Raw genomic sequence first — 20,850 nt, 5'->3', positions numbered from 1 at the left:
GATACTGTGAAATAGTGATGTTTTTGGGTGTTATACCATGAAACTTAATCACAGTATAAATTAAAAAAAAAAAAAACATTACACATTTGACATCATCATACCACATAGAACTACGGAGTCTTATACAAAAGAAGAGACTAGAAGACGAGCAGAGTTTGTTCAGTCCATGTTTCATATTCCACTCAAACACCAACTGTAGAACACAAAGCAGCAACAATGTGTGTTCCAATGATGTCGTTACGAGCAAAAACCAAGCGTACCTCAAAAAAATCCTTTTCAAAAGAAGTCATTTAAGTTAGCATCCCATTTCATGGTCTGATTCTCCGCTCCACAGAGTCCATTTCAGAAACTGATTAGAAGAGAAAAGGACCTTTAGAAAGCAGAGCATTTGAGTGGTCACTGTTCGCCTCAGCTCATCATGTTCTTCTGATTCCAAACATCAATCTACACTGGTCGCTGTTTCACAAACTGAGCTGTTATTCAACTTTTGGCTTAAATGTCGTGCTTTCCTTTGTGGTACAGCATCGAGGGGGGTTAAAGAGTTCTCCAAACCCATGAAAATTAAGAGAAAAAATTAAATTAAAACAAAATTCAGTTACATACAATCATTATATTCAGTGATGACACAAAAAGCATCACAGACGAGTTTAATTTTTAGACATAATTAAAGGAAATCAATGAAAATCCAATAAGTGTGACTTGTATTTGCAGTTTCCTGACACTACTTGGGTTAAATGATGAATAAACTAATTAAAACATAACTGCTGGATTACTCAATAAGAAAACATAATCACAAATTGCGGCTCTAGCCTGTATTGCTTTTCTATAACTCATACATTACTAACTAACATACACATTTAGTTTCAGCACCAAAGGAGACCATTCAGACATGCACAGCAGAAAAGTCTGCGCTAGTTACACAACTTTGAGAATCTGACTGAGGATAGATTAGGTGGTTAGACGTCAGTGGAGTGCACAGTGAAGCAGAACCGGTCTCGGACGGAGCAGGTGGTTTCAGAAAAGACTCTAAAACCTAATTTTTTTTCCTACAAAGTCGAGAGCTGTGGTTTAATAAGTAGCACGTTGAGGTGGTACATGTTCTTTCAGCTGCACCCACTCTTCTATTTGCATTCTCTCACTTTCACAGATATCAGTAAGACATTGCTGTTAATTAACAGAGATGTGTTACTGCGTTCCTCTGTGCAGATACAGAGGGGGAAGGTATTTGTCTTGTATATTAATACCACCTATGTAAAATAAACAGTTAATATGGGAGCTCAAAGGTTGCTTTTGTGTTAGGTTACAGTTAAATGGCCGCATAACGGGGCCAGATGACACACTAGCCTCCTTAAAGTGCCTGCCTTGCTGAGTGGTAAGATTAGAGATCTGTGGAAAAAAACCTCTCCCCTGGACAGAAGATACTATAAAATATGCATTAAGGAAAGTGTGTCCTTCTGGAGTTTTGAAGCAAATGTGGGAAAAGGTCCTGAGGCAGCGATCTGAGGGTGACGGGGAGAATTTACAGTAGTGTTTGTACTGATTCTTTAAGTCCATATATGCTGTATTTCTACTTTCTGACCTAAAATTATCATTATGATGTTTAGAATAAAGAGCTCTGAAGTTCTGCTAAAGATACGAACTGCAATTATTTCAAATGACAGACTGGGGGATTTATGTGACCACTAGAGGGAGTAGCGAGTCACTCTACCAGACTATTGCGGTGAGGAAAACTAACGCCACAGGGCCTTTGACCAAAGCATCAGAAAGTGACCAGATGGGATGAGAACTAGGGATGCTCCGATACCGATACGAGTATCGGGCATCGGCTCCGATACTCAGTGTGTGTACTTGTACTTGTACTCGTAAAAGTAATCCGATACAACTGCACCGATACCACTTACGGCCGTGTGACATTCGCAGTTCAGTGCAGCAGGTACGAGGAGGAATAATGTGTGAGGAGTGTGAAGAGTGTGGAGATTTTTCAAAATAAATGACGATAAAAGTAACGCTGACTGAAAGTAACGTTACAGACACAGACAGATACAGACGCAGCGTTCTGTCCGTCCTCTGCGTACATTCCATCCATTTTTCAGGTGTTGGTGGATGTGTAAACAGACAGAGTCAGACACCAGGAGTATGGAGCGCTGCAGACCGCCGCCAGCGGAAATGAAAGCGAAACTTATCACTCATTTCTCTTTTCTCTTCCTGCTGAAGCTTCGCTTTTAAACCTTACTAACGAAAACGCTGCAATATTAGTATCACATTAGTGTTGCCTCTGTCATCTCCATGTTTGTTATTACTGATTTTCTTCTTCTTCTTCTCAAAAAACTTTACTCTTCTTCGTGGTATTTGTCCAGTATGGTTAATTAAGAGTGGCGCCCCCTGGTGGATTAATCAAGAAACACTCATTCCAACACATTAAATGTCAGTAGCAGCACTTTGTTCCAGTCAGACTAATGACAACGACAATAAAGCACATTTACAAAAGGAACTAACAACTAGAATGGTATCATTAAGTACTTGTATCAGTACTCAGTATCGGCAAGTACTCAAATGTAAGTACTCGTACTCGGTCTGGAAAAAAGTGGTATCAGTGCATCCCTAATGAGAACCACTAAGAAACAACTTTTAGAGTCAAAGATAGAGACTCTGTGATAATATCTAGGAGTACTGTAGTTATATTCTTCACTGGACGCGGCTCTAAATGAAAACAATTGAGTTTGATGTTGAAATGGCAGTGTTTCTTCTACATGGGTGAGTCTGATTATGAGACTTATGGAGGTATAAAGTTATTAGGTCAGGGGTGTCAAACTCATTTTGGTTCAGGGGCCATATTTAGCTCAGTTTGATCTCCAGTGGGCCGGATCAGTCAAATAATAGCATAATAACCTAGAAATAATGACAACTCCAAATTTTTTTAGTGCAAAAAATAAACATTAGATGATGAAACTATTTCTATCCAAAACAAAAAAAGATGTGACTAACTGGAAAAAATGAAATTTCTGAAGAAAAACAAGCACAATTTTATCAATATTCTGCCTCAACTTATGATTTCTACATGTGCATTACAGATCAGATCTACCAAGACACAAAACAGGCAGAATATTGTTAAAATTGCACTTATTTTTCTTTAGACATTCCACGTTGTTCATATTTGTTCAGGTTGGCATTTTATTACTAAAGGATATCAGAATTTAATGTTCTTTGCAATAAATCGGAGAAAAAATTGGTGTTGCCATTATTTAGAGGCATAATATCATATTATTTTTCTCACATTAAACGAAGAAGAAAATTTGGAGTCATCATTTCTAGGTTATTCTGCTATTATTTTTGAGTTTGATGCCCTTGACTGTTAATACCTTCAGGGTAATTTTTGCATTTTGCACTTTGTAAATTCATCTCGGGGGCCCGATTGGAACCTTTGCCAGGCCGGTTTTGGCCCCCGGGCCGCATGTTTGACACCTGTGTATTAGGTGATATTATCTTTACTAACTTTTTTTCTGACCTTGTTTGGATGATTCCAAACAGATCTTTAGTTCAGCTACTGACAGCGCAAACCATTCAGAAAATGGAGGTGGTTTGTGGCTATTTTCTGGCTGTTTTCTGTCTAAAGACAGCGCTAAGCTAACAGAGCTATAATGTAAACTATCAGCTGCTGCAGCACATGAAGAGGTGAGGTGTAAGACAGTATTATTTCAAGTGACTGTCAAAATAAGTGCCTATGAGTTTTAGTTTAAAGATGAAAACTTGATGATACTATAATAAAGATTTGTGGAAACAATGATCTTTATACTTTTTTTCAGTGAGTAATACAGTCTGTGGAAACATAGCATTGATTTGTTTGTGATTTTGGTCCCAAGTGTGTTCTGGTACCAGACCTCTCCATGCTGGTGAAAGTTTGGATTATAAATACTACATAGAAACACTTTAACTTGTCTGCCCTGACCACAGAAGTGGTTCAGATGCTTTAACTTTGTGCAAAATGCATAACTTTAAAATGCAGTTATACGTAGTTGTACATGGATGGTTAGAATTTCTATTCACGTCTCCGGAAGAATCAAGCTTACATTATGACAGCTCAAAGTTCTACTTGACAGAATTTACATAATTGCTGTGCCTTTAATAAAAGCCGAGTTCACAGGGTTGGTTTGAGCTCCTCTTCGGCAGTTCTGGTTGGTCAGTCAGAAGCACTAACAGCCTAACAACAACACTGTCTCAGCCCATTGCAGTCATGATGATTATTTAATGAGGAGTTGCTTTGCTTCTCCAACCAGCTGCTCAACACATCCGAGTGCCTCAGGAGCAGATCGCAGATGAGACAGACCAGCTCTGCAAACTATCATTTACCGCACTCACGCAGCACGCTGAGGAAGCATGGGCTATTCACACAGCCTCTGGAAAAATAATAAAGGCTTATTGACCACACTGTGAGCGGCGGTGCAAGCAAACGGTAAAAGGAAAAGTGCACTGTGACAAGCTCATGTTCCTATTTCATTCCCATATTCATACAATCCTACAAAATAATGCAGTAATTAAATGACAGAATACAGAAATATGGTTTCAATGTGCACCGTAGTGTGGTATAGGGTGTGTATTAATAATGCAGCTATTGAGGAAGCAGTTACTATGCTATAGTAGAACAGTTGACTCTTTGTAGTTGACAGCATCCACACCGGCTTATTTCAACTAGAAAAGAGGCTTGTGCTGCCTCTTAAACAGCCTGTAGTGCTTTTAAATCAGCTTACAGCTACTTTTCGGCAGTGCTTTCCAAAATGCCTGGAAGTGCCTTAAGGACAGACCAAGGGTGCAACAAGTTTAATTTTTTTCATTTTTCACAACAGGCCTACGTTCCAACACCATCACATAGCATATTTTCTTGAAGACTTCCACATTACAAAGGAGTAATAAAAAAATCATAACGATCCCCATGATAAATTACTGTTAAATATATGCAAGTAGCTGTAAAGTAGTTAGAAAGAGTGAGTAGGTAAGGGACTGTGGACTCATGTGGACTGTGATATTTCTCTATTAATAGTAATAACGGTCCAATCAGAATACAAATGCCTTATTTAACCAACTCAATCACATGACATTTCAATCAGGCTGAGAGCTATGATAATATGTTCAATGAAATATTGTCACCCTTGTTAAGGGTTGATAATAACCTTTACCATATTATCAACTCTCATTAATGGTTGATAACATAGGTAAAAACTTCATCTCATAGCTACTGTTTGATTGGTATCAATATATTATTTCTGTACTTGTTGAAAATGGTGCGACATGTTTCTAGGAGGGACAACATAATATGTGCCTCTTAAAACTTTTAATATCACCAACAAAAAGGTTGTGAGGACCGTTAGGGATTTAAATAGAAAGAAAAGGTGTTCACACAGGTGTTGATGAATCAGAATCCACCAACACCATCTACAACAACTTTGTCTGTAAGATTTCTGGCAGATTAGATGATTCATGGAGGATGGAAGCACTTCACACATGCCCAAAAAATCTATTCTGGTTAAACGCTTCATGCTTTGTAAACAGATCTCTGTATTTAGCATCCAGAAAAACAGTTAATGATGTGAGACCGGCCCTGTAACCATAGATATTTCTGCGTCTGAGTCATAAATGGAGATTTAATATGGAAAAAAACCAAAAACAAACAAAAAAAAAAAAAAAAAAAAAAACGAAACCAAGAAAACTATTTAAAATAGTGGAGATGAAAATGAATATTTCAGTAGTGTGGTGTCAGGATTGGCGTTCTCTTTACTTCTGCCAGCTGGTTGCCATTTTACTATGTGAAAGAACCTCAGAGCTGCAACTACACAATGAAAATGGCAAGTTTTGACAAAAGCACAGGACTAGTACCACCTGTAGACCTCTGGTATTTTGTAGTAACTGCAGGGGTCGTCTGTGATCTTTCCAAAACAAATTAACGACCCATTTCAGTGAAGACAAAGGTTCTGTAATTATATTAGACCTGTATGAATCAACATCTCTTGACATTTTTTGTTTCCGTCCCACATTTATTCAGTCTGCTTTATTGGTCGTGGATGACAGTGGAACTTCTGGTGATGATAAATTAAAGTTTTGGTGTAAATTCAGGAGGTTCAGGGATATTTACTGAAGGAGCCAACTTCAGAAAGTGTCAGAAAAGCCACATCTCAGCAGACGATGAGACGGATGACATGATGATTACAGGGTATCTACGGGTTTAAGACTTTTATGATGTCTGCAGACACTCTGGGACAGCTACATGTCTTATTTTCTAACGGGTGAACCTGCCCTTGACATCAGAACTGGGGAGTAATGTCAGTAAATTCAAGTAAAAAACTAATTTCATTCATTCATTGCATGAAACACAGAAATGGAAGGTTACTTTTCAGATAACTGCAGGTCAACAGGTTACACTTAGGCCATGTCCACATGAAACAGCATCTTTTCCTATCTGATTTTTGTTTTTGTCAGTTTCAAAAAAGTGCTCCGTAAACACAGTCATTTCAGGAAATATGGCGTCCACATGAAACCACTGAAAATGACTGAAAACGATGTAGTACAAATGACAGGCCTGTATATGCCATTGTAATGCTCTCGCAAAAAACGGAGATGAAGAAGTGGAGCATGTGCATAAAGCTTGCTTGGTTCTACCGAATCTGATCTAATATTTCCTCCTGGTTGCCCCTCTTCGCAGTAGATCCAAGAGCATGTAGTAAATATTGTTAGCTATGGTTGTTTGCTGCTCATTATAATGAAAGAGTAGCCAAAGATTTTGTTTCAGTATTTCCAATAAGCTTCAATAGCTGTTGTAGCACGGGCACTACTCTGTAGTCCGCCGTTATTGTTGTTGTTGTGAAGTGGCGTCTTGCTTCTGGGGTGAAAGTTTAGAGAGGTGGGGCTATGACATCATCGTTTTAGAAAAGTTGCGGTTTGAAATTTATCCATTCTGAGACAAGGCTTCAAAAAGTTGCAGTTTCAGTGACTGCAAACACCGGTGTCGTGTAGATGAAAGGCCTATTCCAGGGGTGTCAAACTCATTTTCTTTCAGGGGCCACATTCAGCCCAATTTGATCTCCAGTGGGCCGGACCAGTAAAATAATAGCATAATAGCCTATAAATAATGACAACTCCAAATTTTTTATATGCAAAAATAACATTAAATTATGAAATCGTTTACATTTTACAAACTATCCAAACAAAAAAGATGTCAATAACCTGAAAAAACTGAAATTTCTGAAGAAAAATAAGAAGAAATAATAAGAAAAATTTTATCAATATTATGCCTCAACTTATGATTCATACATGTGCATTACAGATCAGATCTACCAAGACACAAAACAGGCAGAATATTGTTAAAAATACACTTATTTTTCTTCAGACATTTCAGGTTGTTCATATTTGTTCAGGTTATTGATGTTTTCTTATTAAAGGATATCAGAATTTAATGTTCTTTGCAATATATCAAAGAGAAAAAAATCGGTGTTGCCATTATTTATAGGCATAATGTCATAATATTTTTATCACATCAAACCAAGAACATTTGGAGTCATTATTTCTATTTCTATTGTGCTATTATTTTCGAGTTCAATGCCCTTGACTGTTAATATCTTCTGCACTTTGCAAAGTCATCCCGCGGGCTGGATTGGAACCTTTAGGAGGCCGGTTTTGGGCCCCGGGCCGCATGTTTGACACCTGTGGCCTATACAATACAAAACTTTTGCGGATACGATCAAAACCATCTTAGTATGGACAGGGTCTTAGATAAAGACACATGCTTTTATGTTTTCTTTTGTTTGGTGCTATTGTTGCTGCCTCTCCTGCTCAACTCTACCGAAGATGAGTGTTGATTCATTTACAGAAGAAGACAAACCATCCAAGGAAGTTAAACTCTATTCCAGAATGTTAGTGGATGCTCTAAGACTTATCTCTAGCACTGACACGGAGCTAACAAAGTGTCAAGATAGATCTATTTATGTCAGAACTGCTACTGTCTTGCAACTGAACTTATTATGGAGGAGACGTCTTAATAATAGAAGTGTCTAAATGAAGCTATTTTTTCTACTTATTCAGGCCCTTCCACTAATTTCCATAAGGTGTCTTCTCACCGCTAAAGACAGGTCTCTAACTCCCCTTGTTCTCCATCTGATTTGCATCAATATAATTAACCCACAACACACACAAAGCACTATCACCTCGCTCAGCTGTCTTTTTTTTTTTTTTTTTTTTAAGTTTCCGCTGTGACTTCAGGGCAAAAACCAGTATGGACACGCTGCCCACGTTGTCTGGAAGTTCTCATGAGTTCATTGGCCATTTTCACTTTATTAAAAAGGTCAAAGCAGAGTCTTGGTGCTGAATAAAATCTCCAACTGATGGCTGATTACTTGCCACCATGTCTGACAGATGAGACAAACTGACCAGCCGCGGCAAACACTGACCTCCATTTAGCTGGTGGCTTGCTGCCATTACTCACCCTGTATGTCACAGTGGGTTATTAAGTACTTAGTATACAGCGTGGGTACACAAGTGATGTGGACGCACTGCTAGAAAAGCCTCTATGGGAGAAGACAAACATGGGTAAGAGCTTATATTTCTGAAAATTCAATATGCTCTTGCCTTCCTGGGTATGCACATTTATCTCTTTAACATTTAAGAGGAAACTCTCAAAGAATATTCAACTTTTCTCTGAGGGAAACCGTGATTTCCCCAGTTAAATGACACTAAACAACAATTTTCCCCACAAATGTCAACAAGATATGCACAAAACAAATTTTACTCGTCGAATAAAAATCACGCTGGATATTTTGTGATTCATAAAGCGCGATACGGATTCATATTGTGCTTGTCAAATTTACAGCGTTGGTAACACACAGGCTTGAGCTCTTTGAAGTGTCTGTCTCGGTCTTTCATATTTTCCGCTGAGTGATGAGTCCATTTCCTTTCGAGTCGCTGCAGCCCTCGCCGGAGGACTGCTGGTTTGTGACTACAGAGCCTTCGCACCACCACCATAAAATCAAACAGGTTTAGTGGGAATTCAGAGGATACAGCAGATTTGGCTGCGTGAGTTTGAGAGTGCATGTGCTGAGTGAAGACTATAAAAATGTACCTCGGAGGAATATGAGGGCAGAGTTATCCATATGAAAGCACTGCTGCATCTCAGGAGGGGTAATGTATGCAACGGGCTCTACGCACAGCCCCACTACTTCCTGAACTTCAGGTGGCTCCTTTATCTCCTGTTAGGGATGCAAATTATCGATTAATTCATTAATCGTTAGTTGGTTGACCTTATCAATTGACTAACGATTAATTGATAAGCAGCAATTTTCCTGAGAACCTGAATTTCTCTTTCGACAGCGTCTGTAAGAATAAAAGTTAAATATTATTTATATACTTCATGAAAAAAGCATGTCATATTCCTTAATGATTGATTTATTGTACCGCTGGATACAGTACAGGCAATGACATTGATGGAGTAGAACTAGATAAATTCTGCAGAGAAATTCAATAAAATAAATGGATCTGAAGAGGGGCAGTTTAGAAGAAATGGGCTTTTCTGACTTTGCATCACTGACATGATGGAGCGAGATTTCAGCGGAGATGCTTAGGTTGTCACTATTTCTTTGGGGACAAATGTTTGTGAATGCTTCTTTCAGCTACTGAAGAAGACAATCAAACCAAAGGAAGGTAGTCTTTTTCCCAGAAGGATATGAAAATGGTTTAGTTTTGCAAGAAGTGATCTAAAAAAAGACTACCATGCTGATGAAAAAAAGAATCAGGCAGAACTAAAGGCAGCCGCGTGACAAATTTGTTAAAGTAACTTAATCAAAAGCAGTAAGGCTATTATTATTTAAAGATAATACACAGTGACACAAAGACGAGTGCTGATTTTCTCATAATTGTGACATGTTGATAATGTACATGCACTACCTTTACTGGAAAAGGTTTTGACTCATGCCTTGGGTTGCATCTCTGCTCTCTGAGCATCTCTGTAGTGGTTCCCTGTGATTTTGTCCAAAGAACTTTCATTCATTCATTTTCTGAGCTGCTTAATCCTTCTTAATCCTTCACAGGGAGGCTGGCTGAAGGAGGGCACCACCCTGGACATGTCACCACTTCATCACAGACTCAATGTCAATGGTGAGAGGTTGTTTTTTTTATTATCGAAAATATGTATTGAATTATGTATCATGTACACCTGATATTTCTCAATTTAAATGATAATTTTACAAGTCAAGAGAGTCACATTGTTGTGAAACTGATGAAGTGTCATCAGACTGTGAAAACATAAATATAAAGACTATACCTGCCTCAATGTCATGAAGGTAACATTGAAACTGTCTGTCTATGAACGGTTTAGAGTCTGAGGATGTCTGTGCAGCTTCAACAAGACAAGACTGGATGGATTTTAAACTCTTAATAACTTTTCACCTCACTCTCAAAGACTGAGGCAAAATGTGTGAAGGTATAACATTGGTGACATGCATCACCTGAAACTAGAGACCCAGTCCTGTCAGCTGTCTGATACAAAACTGGATGTTTCTTTAATATCTGTACCACATCCACTACTTTCTTGACTTGTAAAATCATCTTTTAAAAATAGGACCAATGGCCCTGTATCTTACCGGCCAAATTAAAAGCTTTGGGAAATGTATCCAGATGCCATTTATTATCACCCAATTCTGTGTATTTATTCTATTACAGAAATAGCCCATGTTTTGGTCATATTCCAATCAGATCTGTAAAAAATTCAAATTCCAACTTGATATCATTGATACTGATTTATTGGATCAATCCACTTCCTATCTCTTATAATGGGAAAATTTTTCAAAGTCGCACCAAATCCAGAATCAGATCTGGATCGAAATAATTTTAATACCTTGTGTTGACATCATCATACAGAAGCTGTATACCAAGTTTGAAGTCAATCAGAACTGGAGTTTCGGAGAAGAAGACGATTGAAATTTTTTCCCATAAGAGCCCATGTTAAATTTTCCGTAAGTTCCCGGATCTAGAAGAAGATCCTGATCAGCATGTGGACATTATGTTTTGGTCATCTCCCCATCAGGGCTGGACTGGAGAAATTCACACTGGATATCATTTATATTTACTGAGTTATTGCATCGATCCACTTCCTATCTCTTATAATGGGGAAATTTTTCAAAGTTGCACTAAATCTAGAATCAGATCCAGATCCAAATAATTTCACTAACTTTTGTTGACATCATCATAAAGAAGCTGTATACCAAGTTTGAAGTCAATCGGAATTGTAGTTTTGGAGAAGACGACGATTGAAAGTTTTGTAACGGATGACAGACGCCACATGAGGAACGTAGCTTACAGCCTTTCAGCCGGTAAGATACAAATTAGCAAACATCACGTGTGAATGATGGAAACATTCAAACAGGATCAAAAAATGATTTGTCTCCATTGACCATCGACCGCTGTTCATGTTTTGTCCAAAGTTAGGTGTCATGAGGCACGTCGGAAGGGGCGGGACTTTAGCTTTCTATAGAAACAAACAACCAATCACAGTCACACCTATGGGGGTGTTGGATTAACCAGTTAACCTATTAAGGTGCATGTTTCTGGGCAGTGGGGGGAAGTTCTGCGTTGGGTTCGAGCCCAGGACCTTCTTACTGTGCATTGACATTGCTGATCACTACTGCAGCAACACACTGCCTCAAAGAAACATATCCAAACGAATATTTTAACATTTGAACACTTCGCTTTCTTTGTGTTTAGACCTAAAGATAGTCTAACATTGTCCATCTTTGAAAAAAATGTCTTTACTTTATCCATAAGCTGCACATTTTTAATCATTACACACTGATTTTTTTACATAATGCATCAGTTTTGAGTTTTAGAAATAATAAAAACATTAAAACTCTCAACTGTTTTCTTTACTGCTGTTGTATAATATGATAAATGCACTAAACATTGCATTGTTGCTACAATACCGCAAAGTTCAAGTACCAAATAATCCTTAAAAGGCTTCCACAGAGTAAAAGCATCTGTTTACATTGAACAGTTTGTTGATCCCTGACATAGACAGACGAAAAACAAAAAAACAGTGAAAAATCTATAACATAAGAGTGAGTTTTTTTCTCTGTATTGTCAAGCTCTACTGCCTCTTGATTCCAGACTACAGACATGTATCTAAGGCTGAGTGGGTGTCCGCCTGGCCTTGGTTTACTTGTTTACAGTGTTACTCAAGCCTCTGACCATTCATTTGAGAATAAAACGCTCTGTCTCTAAAATTGCTGTTGAGATGATAAAATTCCCACAGCTAAGCAGGCTGCTCCTCTGCCCTGCTTCTCGTGGCCTATATCCTGATTCTCCTATACTTTGCTTCCATTTAAGGTCACATTACTAAGAATAAATGACACAGAGCTACAGCAGTGGAAAAGGCGGCGGAGGTACGTATATAAAAAAAGCAGGGCATCGACAGGTATCATTGTCCACGGCCTGGTATGACTTCTATTATGCAGGGGAACATGTAGGTCGATGTGGTCACACTGGGTCTACGCTGTGGAGAAAAGGGACGCAGATACGTTCAGGGTAAGCAGAGCAGTTACAGTCGCTGTGAGGCCTGGAGCTTCGTTTCTTAAATTAGAGGTCACGAGCCTATCTATGGTGGGCGGCTGCCCACATGATGAAGGAGGCAATATGTTCCATGAGTCTGGCTTCCAGGGCAAGACTGTCCTATTTGTCAAAGGAGGCTGAGATTTCTCTTTCAGCCTGAAAGCGAAGTGACAGAGCATCTTCCTTTCACTTCAAATGGGACTCAATGCATAAGAAGATGCATCCAAAGGAAAGGTTTTTGTTTTGTAATCTGGTATAAATTTAAGGGTGATAAAATCATAAATGCATGTATTTGTCTGACCAAATACTTAAAGGAATGATATTCTGCTTTTTTTTTTTAAATGGAATTATGCATTTTAAAACATTTCCCTGTGGCCTACATAAACTGTAAATGCTAATGCAAATATTTCTGCTCAAAATAATACAAATAACTAGAAGCACTCGGAGAGCGCAGACCTCCACCAAGGCTGATCAGTGGCCCCCCCGTGGGCTCCCCCACCCCCGATCACCACCAAAATTTAATCATTTCTTCCTTATCCCATTTCCAACAAACCCTGAAAATTTCATCAAAATCTGTCCATAACTTTTTGAGTTATGTTGCACACTAACGGACAGACAAACAGACAGACAAACCCTGGCAAAAACATAACCTCCTTGGCGGAGGTAAATATGGATACCCTTTAAACATAAATTACAGCGGTTAAAAAAAACAAACAAAAAAAAAAACCACTGCACTATAACATTTCAACTGATACTATAATATATAACGGGACCAAGTCTCATCTAAGGAAAAATACAGCCAGGGAATCTTACCTGTATAAGCATTACATTGTAGTTTTTGGTTCAGTTTGTTTCTTTGTCTGTTTCTTTCTTTGCTAACACGTTATGACCCCAGGAAGAGTAGCTGCTGTGGGGTGCAGCAGCTAATGGGAGTCAAACTAACTAATAAACACAAAACTATCGGTTTAATTCATACCAAATTTAGTTTATAGATTGCCAGTGACCCAGAAGAGATGTCACTACATTTGGTAAAAGTAGGTCAAAGTTCAAATTTGTTATGATTTTTTTTTTTTTTTAATCTTCCCATTTACTTTTTAATGGGGGAAATACATGCAAGGGGCGAGGTTTGTTGATTTATTTAATTTCTAATACAGTCAAATTACTTGTACTGTTGTATCTTGTTAAATATTCTGCTTTTCTTCTTTGTCATTTTTCTTTTATTCGAAGAGGAGACTTATAGCTTTATTTTAAAAGTACGAAAGTAAAAACTAAATATGCTTACTTAATACTTTTTACTTTTCAAGTTTCAGTCATAGCAAAATCTGTTAAGTTAAAAAAAAACAACTTCTGTTTTCATTTCCTTTAAGGTCATATTAAAGGAGTGAGTTTGCTTTTTTAAATGGAATTATGCATTTTTAAAACATTTCCCTCTGGTCTACACAAACTGTAAATGCTCTGCTTGGGCCTGAATTCTTCATTAATTCAACTCCACAGGTCCATCTTCAACCCTATTTCTGAGTAATGACACCAGAAAGGTGGTTTTGAGCACTGGCCCTTTAAATGCAAATGAGCCACTTCACACCCCACCCCCTCCAAGTTGTTGGCTGCACTGCTCTGTCCCATTCAACCAACAGCTGAACATTTTAGGTAATCAGCTTGAAGTTTGGACATATTTTCAGTATGGACTACAACAGCAGTTATGTCGTACTCTGAGAAATGTTCGTTGGAAGTCTTGACCTTATATGTGCAAATGTTGTGACATAACTAGTTATAAAATGTAACAAATTAAGCAGGAATTAAAACAGGTTGTAGAAATCCACTCGATTTTTGCCAGAATGAATATAAAGATAGCTTTGCAGCACCTGGAGGGTTCAAACTCAAACTTTTTAAACTATTAGGGTCCAAATACACAAATAAATAAACCAAAGACTAATAAAAGTGGGTTTAGCAAAATATGACCCCTTTAACCCCTAACAGCCATAACAGCGCCTAATGAACCTCAAACGAACCTCATTCGAGCTCTAAAAAAGTAAGCGATAACATTGTTTTACTTAAAGCTACTGTGAATAAAGTGACACAAAAACAGCCAGTCATTTAACAGATATGACAACTGCTTACAGAGTGAAGTGTATGCTGGTGACACTTGATGATAAACTGCTTAGAAGTCACACAGAGGCAGCTGTTGCATATGTAGTTTCCCTGGAAATTATCATCGAGTCTTGCTAAGTCACAGTAAGGTGGCTAGCGGTGTTAACCAACATGACTTGGCATTGAAAGTACCACGTAAGACAGAAAAATGAAGGAAAAAAAAAAAAACAGCGTTGCGCTATCAGCCAATTTCCAGACTGATAACCATAACCAAATGATTAAGCGGGCTCACCAACCTGACATTCCCTACTGTGTTTGCAGCTCTGTGTGAGAATTAGACTGAATAATGTGGCTTTAAGTGGCAAAATGACACATTAGTCGCAGGTCTGCTGCAGTGGCTTCTAGTTATTCACCTGCACGCCCCAATTGTTATGTCTTAATTAAAAGAAAATTGTAATCAATGATAGAATAAATAGATAAATATATAGGCTACTGTTTAACACAAGCAAAAAAGCAACATCATTAAAAAGGTATTGATTTTTGCCTGTTTAACACACATACAGTGTACTTTCATAAAACCACAGAACATACTGACTGATTTAATTTCTCCCTTTCAGATTCTCAGGTTTCTCCGTGGAGAACACAGGACTCATTAAAATACATACAGATTCACTGCTGTTGGAAAATGCTTCACTGCATTCACAGACTCTGTGAAGCCAAAGGGTCACGCTTGTTGTTCTTGAATACCCACAATGCAGCGTCTGTCTGCAAACTTATATCACCAGCTTTACTCCACATAAACGACGGTACTGAGGAGAGTGTCTTCTTATTTGGTTTCTATGACTACCAACAGTTCTCTTTTCTCTCTGGGGCATGTAAAAAGTATTCTCTAATCAAATGTTAGCTTTCACTGGCAGATTCGTAGATGTTGCCTGTGGTTTTGAGACACAAGCAGCTTAGTGACCCGAGACAGAACAGGTTAGCGTCCCGGTCTCATCAGGTCATCAGCCGGGATTCAGCAGCATCTAATCAGCGGCGCACATCAATCTCCTTATTCAGACCTTTATAATCTCTTTACCTGAGTAAAACAGCCCTACTCTGCCCTGCGTCTGCTTTCCCAGCTCCCACATACGGCGTGTTCACTTCGCCGTTCGCAGCCGTGCCACGCCGGAACATGTAAAGGCCTGCCGCTCCGTCGGGAGTCGGGCCACATGACATGGACAAACCAGAAAAACAGAACGAACAAGGGAACAAGGGCGACGTGGAGACAGAAGATAAGAGAGAATGAGAAAAAGGAACAACCAGAGTAAGGGAGAGTGCAGGGACTGGCTAGATTTCATCAAACAGGAATGTTGGGCTATATAATAAATAAATGAGCTTCTCTAACTGCCAAAACACAGCAGAAGCGCATCGGCTGGAGGGACCGAAAAAAAAAAAAAAAAAAAAAATTAGAGAAGACGACAAAGAAGGAAGGCTGGCTCGGAATTAAGCAGCGCCACAGCGACATTTTTCAATTTAAGTCTCTAATTTGTGCGACACATTTTAACAAGCTTCATGTTACAGAAGGCGAACATGCTCCTTTGTCTTTTTTTTTTTTATGTCTGTTATCAAACTGGGACAAAGAATGTGTAATCCTGATAAATATTTATCACTAACACTCACAGAGACTCTGTTTGTTGTCACATTAGAAGATTCATCAGCTGTGAAAAGAAAGCAAGGCCATTATGATAATTTCTAGCTTTGTTTGTACATTTAATCAGGCTAACAGCATTTGTTTGATGGGAAGTTAGCGGCGTAGTCACTTCCTTTCATGCACCCTTCCAGTGGATCTTAGCAGAGGGACAGTGGAGAGGAATATGGAGGATGTGGAAGGGAAATGAGCTGTAGTTTTCCACTCCAGGCCTGGTTATAACTCCCTGGCATTTCTCACGAAGATCAATTTGCATTTCTGACACATTTGGGTGTCTCGTTTGCTTAACCTGCCTTTTTAACTCCGGTGTCATAGGTCCATTATCGCTCTGGAAAATCCCACTTAACCCATGCCGTGGAAAGTGGCTGCAGCAATAAACAGCGTTCCTTCTGTGATTACTAACAAGCTAATGGAGGATATAAGATAATGGAAAGTAAACACATCAGCTGGGATTTTCCCTGAACACAGCACGGATCAGTTCACAGCTGGTGTAGCTTGGTAGCCGCTGTGCTAACACCACAAAACGGGGCGGCTGGATGTGTGTAGCTAGCCGACCTACCGAGGCACAGCTAATTTATGAGTGCTGAGTCGAAGCTTTAAGTGAGCGGACAGACGGCGTGCCAAAGAAAAATGAAACGACTTTAAGATTCTGCAACGGTATGTTCTTAAGGAATATGCAATACGGCGCAGAGGCGGCATTACTGGTTTACAAGTGCCTAATTTATCATGCACATCTACGTATGAATAAACACTGCTAATAATGTGCAGAATGTGTGAATCAAAGAGATGACAGTACCCAAACAGCATTTTGAACCACATCCAGTTAAACCTGTTCTTCCATAAAAGAAAAATCTACATGTTTGAAATATGTTTGATAGAAAGATGCATGAATACTACAGTTATTTTTTAGTTTTTTGTGTCATGAAGGCATAAAACTGACATAATCATGCTAACCATGATGTATAGAGCAACTGAAAATGGACGTTTCTATGCTCTATGTCTATCTCAGCTTTATATTTTATTTGAATTTAAAGGGATCATATTTTGCTAAACCCACTTTTTATTAGTCTTTATTTGTATATTTGGACCCTAATAGTTTAAAAAGTTTGAATTTGAACCTCCAGGTGCTGCAAAACTATCTTGATATTCATTTTGGCAAAAATCGAGTGGATTTCTACAACCCGTTTTAATTCTTGCTTAATTTGTTACGTCTATAACTAGTTACATCACGACTTTTGCACATATAAGGTCAAGACTTCCACTGAACATTTCTCCGAGTATGCCATAATTGTTGTTGTAGTCCATACTGAACATATGTCCAAACTTTGAGCCGATTACCTAAAATGTTCACTTGTTGGTTGTACTAACAAACACAAGTGGCTGAACGAGACAGAGAAGCACGGTCACCAACCTGGAGGGGGTGGGGCATGAAGTGGCTCATTTGCATTTAAAGGGCCAGCGCTCGAAACCACCTTTCTGGTGTCGTTATTCAGAAATATGGTTGGATATGGACCTGTGGAGTTGAATTAATGAAGAATTCAGACCCAAGCAGAGCATTTACAGTTTATGTAGGCCACAGGGAAATGTTTTAAAATGCATAATTCCATTTTAAAAAGCAAAATATCACTCCTTTAAGCCTGGGTGATAAAACACTACCCACGTGAAGCAGCAATAGAGACTCCATCAGCAGAGACAACAAGAAAACGGTTTCATAGAATAGTTTAAATGCAAACCACTGAGAAATTGCCTTTAAGATGCAGGTATTTTATTCCTTGCCTGGCTGATACAGATAATCACATCATCTGACAATGGGGTCTGCTGTAAGTGACATGCAAACAGTTATTTACCAGGCGTGTTGTTCAGCCGCATCATCAACATTTTACACAACAGCGTGGACTGTGTGTGAGTGACTGATAAAGACACTAATGTATGTCCATATATTGTATACACAGGGTGGGGAAGCAAAATTTACAATGAACATTTAGTTGTTTTTTCTCAGCAGGCACTACGTCAATTGTTTTGAAACCAAACATATATTGATGTCATAATCATACCTAACACTATTATCCATACCTTTTCACAAACTTTTGCCCATATGAGTAATCAGGAAAGCAAACGTCAAAGAGTGTGTGATTTGCTGAACGCACTCGTCACACCAAAGGAGATTTCAAAAATAGTTGGAGTGTCCATAAAGACTGTTTATAATGGAAAGAAGAGAATGACTATGAGCAAAACTATTACCAGAAAGTCTGGAAGTGGAGGAAGCAACAAAAAACGTACCAAAGCTTTTATTAAAGCTCTCAAATCCAAAATCCTAAAGGATCCAACCAAATCCAGGAGAAAAATGGCAATTGAACTTGAGGTAGACAACAAGACCGTTAGAAATGCAGTAAAATATGATTTGAAGATTTAAATTCTCATGACTTTCAATAAACTAATTGGTCATACACTGTCTTTCAATCCCTGCCTCAAAATATTGTAAATTTTGCTTCCCCACCCTGTATGTGTAAACTAGTGCTATCAAACATGCTTCTATTATGATATTGGATTATTATATCTCAAAACAGACAGGCTTGAGGTATTCTAATATTTATTTTTGTGTATTTTATCCACAAATACTGGAAAAGATAAATCTTTTGAAATAAAATAGATTATTTATATGTTTCTCTGGAGGCATTTTAGAAGATCTCAACTTACATATTGTGGACCCTCCATCAAGCCGTGCTGTAATTTTCCCATGTTTTATATATCTATGGTTATAACTTAGTGTTTTACCTGCAGTAGATCTCTTGTACCAGTGTTTTATGGAAGGAAAGAATGGAATAGGAAAAATACTTATTTCCCATTAACTGTATTTTAGGTTACTATGTATATTTTTGCTATTTCTGTCATTGCTCCCCGATATGAGTATGTTTTTGTTTGTTTTTCTTTACATATATAGAAGTTATAAACCTGATGTAATAAAATGCTGATAAGATTATTCTGCCTGAAAATAATACAAAGTTAATTACAAAAAAAAATAACTAAATAAGGGTTTGCCTCAACACACTTTCTGAGGGTTTAAATACATACTAATGAATAATTGATTAGTATTAATATTTGTGAATGTATTTCTCCAGTAACATTATTACTATGTATTTATTTGTATGTGTTTCTTAAGCTTCTTGTGAATAATAAAGCAGCCAAATTACACAGTGGTTAAGTTGAAAATAAAAGGGACAAATTAAATATTTTCCACTTGGCCCCGTTTCAAAACCCAGTAAAACGATTTGGGAGTTAAAGACCAGATAAAATACTGTCCAGTTTATTCAGAAAAACTAAGTTGTTGTTGTTTGAATCCGATCCAAACCCATTGTTAAGACCATTTAGCTTCTGTCTTCTGTTAAGATAATAGAGCCATGAAGTGTACGCTTGAAATTATATCTTAAATACCAGGTATGAACGTAAAATGGAGACCATATTCAGGATTTTAAGCTTCTAGTGCTTTACTATAAATCTTGACATGATATAAAACTAATCTGAAGCTATCTCTGGCTGATTTATAGAACAGGTGGGGAGGCAGAGAGGGAATCCCTTCAGAAGAAAACAGTGAATAGTGAATGAGAAAAGGCCTGCAGCCAGGATGCATCTGTTTACTCATCAAATGAACCATAATAAATCCTCACTGCTTATGCACACAAGCACCAACAACATTCATTCGACTTGAGCAGATACAAAATGGACTCAAATCGTTACAGATGACTGTTTTCGATATAATGAGACCGACTGCAAACGCGGCACATTTACTCTTTAACTGATGCAATTAGAAGCGGAGATGCACGGTCTGAACCAGACGTGTAAGAGTGATGCTACGTGGGTAAATGTGAATTAAAAGCAGGTGATCTGAGCAGCGGGACAGCCGTGGAGAAATGGGACAGAGCGAGACAAATTCATTGCTGAGAATGAATCCCTCAATCTTGGTGACAGTTTACCTATTGCGCAATTTAAACTACAAGCCAAATTAAGCTGTGATCAGGCGACAGCAGTTGGCAACTTCAGGAAAATGCTGCGTTTGGGTTAATGTTTTTTAGATGAAAACATATGCAGCTAATTACAATGTGGAGTGGGCAGCGGTTCAAAAAGGGTCAGCAGTTGTGCAGATGCTGTGATTATGAGGAATACATTTAGATCTGTGTCTATGGCAGCAAAACTTAATCTTTCACAAATGTAAAAATCTGTAGCTTCTGTGGTGAAACTGAATCAATACTAATCCCAAAGTAAACTACACAGAAGATAAACTACACTAATTAACAAAGACAAAGGTGAGGGTCAAAATGCTTTCTAAAATCTGCAGAGTGATGATGAAGGTTTATTCACATCATCTGTAGAACAGTTGTGAAAGAAACCTGGCAACAAACTATTAGAAATGCTCAGAAAACCACTGTTCGTGTTTCAGATGATATTAGACGCTGCACATGCAGAGATTTTAATTCAGTGTATTTCAACCTTGGGGGCGG

General features: G+C 38.2%; 1 protein-coding gene across 1 annotated transcript in view; it reads right to left on the bottom strand.

Annotated features, from left to right (window-relative positions):
- The window catches only part of LOC115435750 (dolichyl-diphosphooligosaccharide--protein glycosyltransferase subunit STT3B-like), a 165,262-nt gene that overhangs the window by 113,894 nt on the left and 30,518 nt on the right, over positions 1-20,850 (bottom strand). The window lies entirely within an intron of this gene.

This window comes from Sphaeramia orbicularis, chromosome 16 (assembly GCF_902148855.1).
Source record: "Sphaeramia orbicularis chromosome 16, fSphaOr1.1, whole genome shotgun sequence".
Classification (NCBI taxonomy): domain Eukaryota; kingdom Metazoa; phylum Chordata; class Actinopteri; order Kurtiformes; family Apogonidae; genus Sphaeramia; species Sphaeramia orbicularis.
Note: the sequence above shows the minus strand (reverse complement) of the source record. Positions and strands in the feature narration are given on the sequence as shown.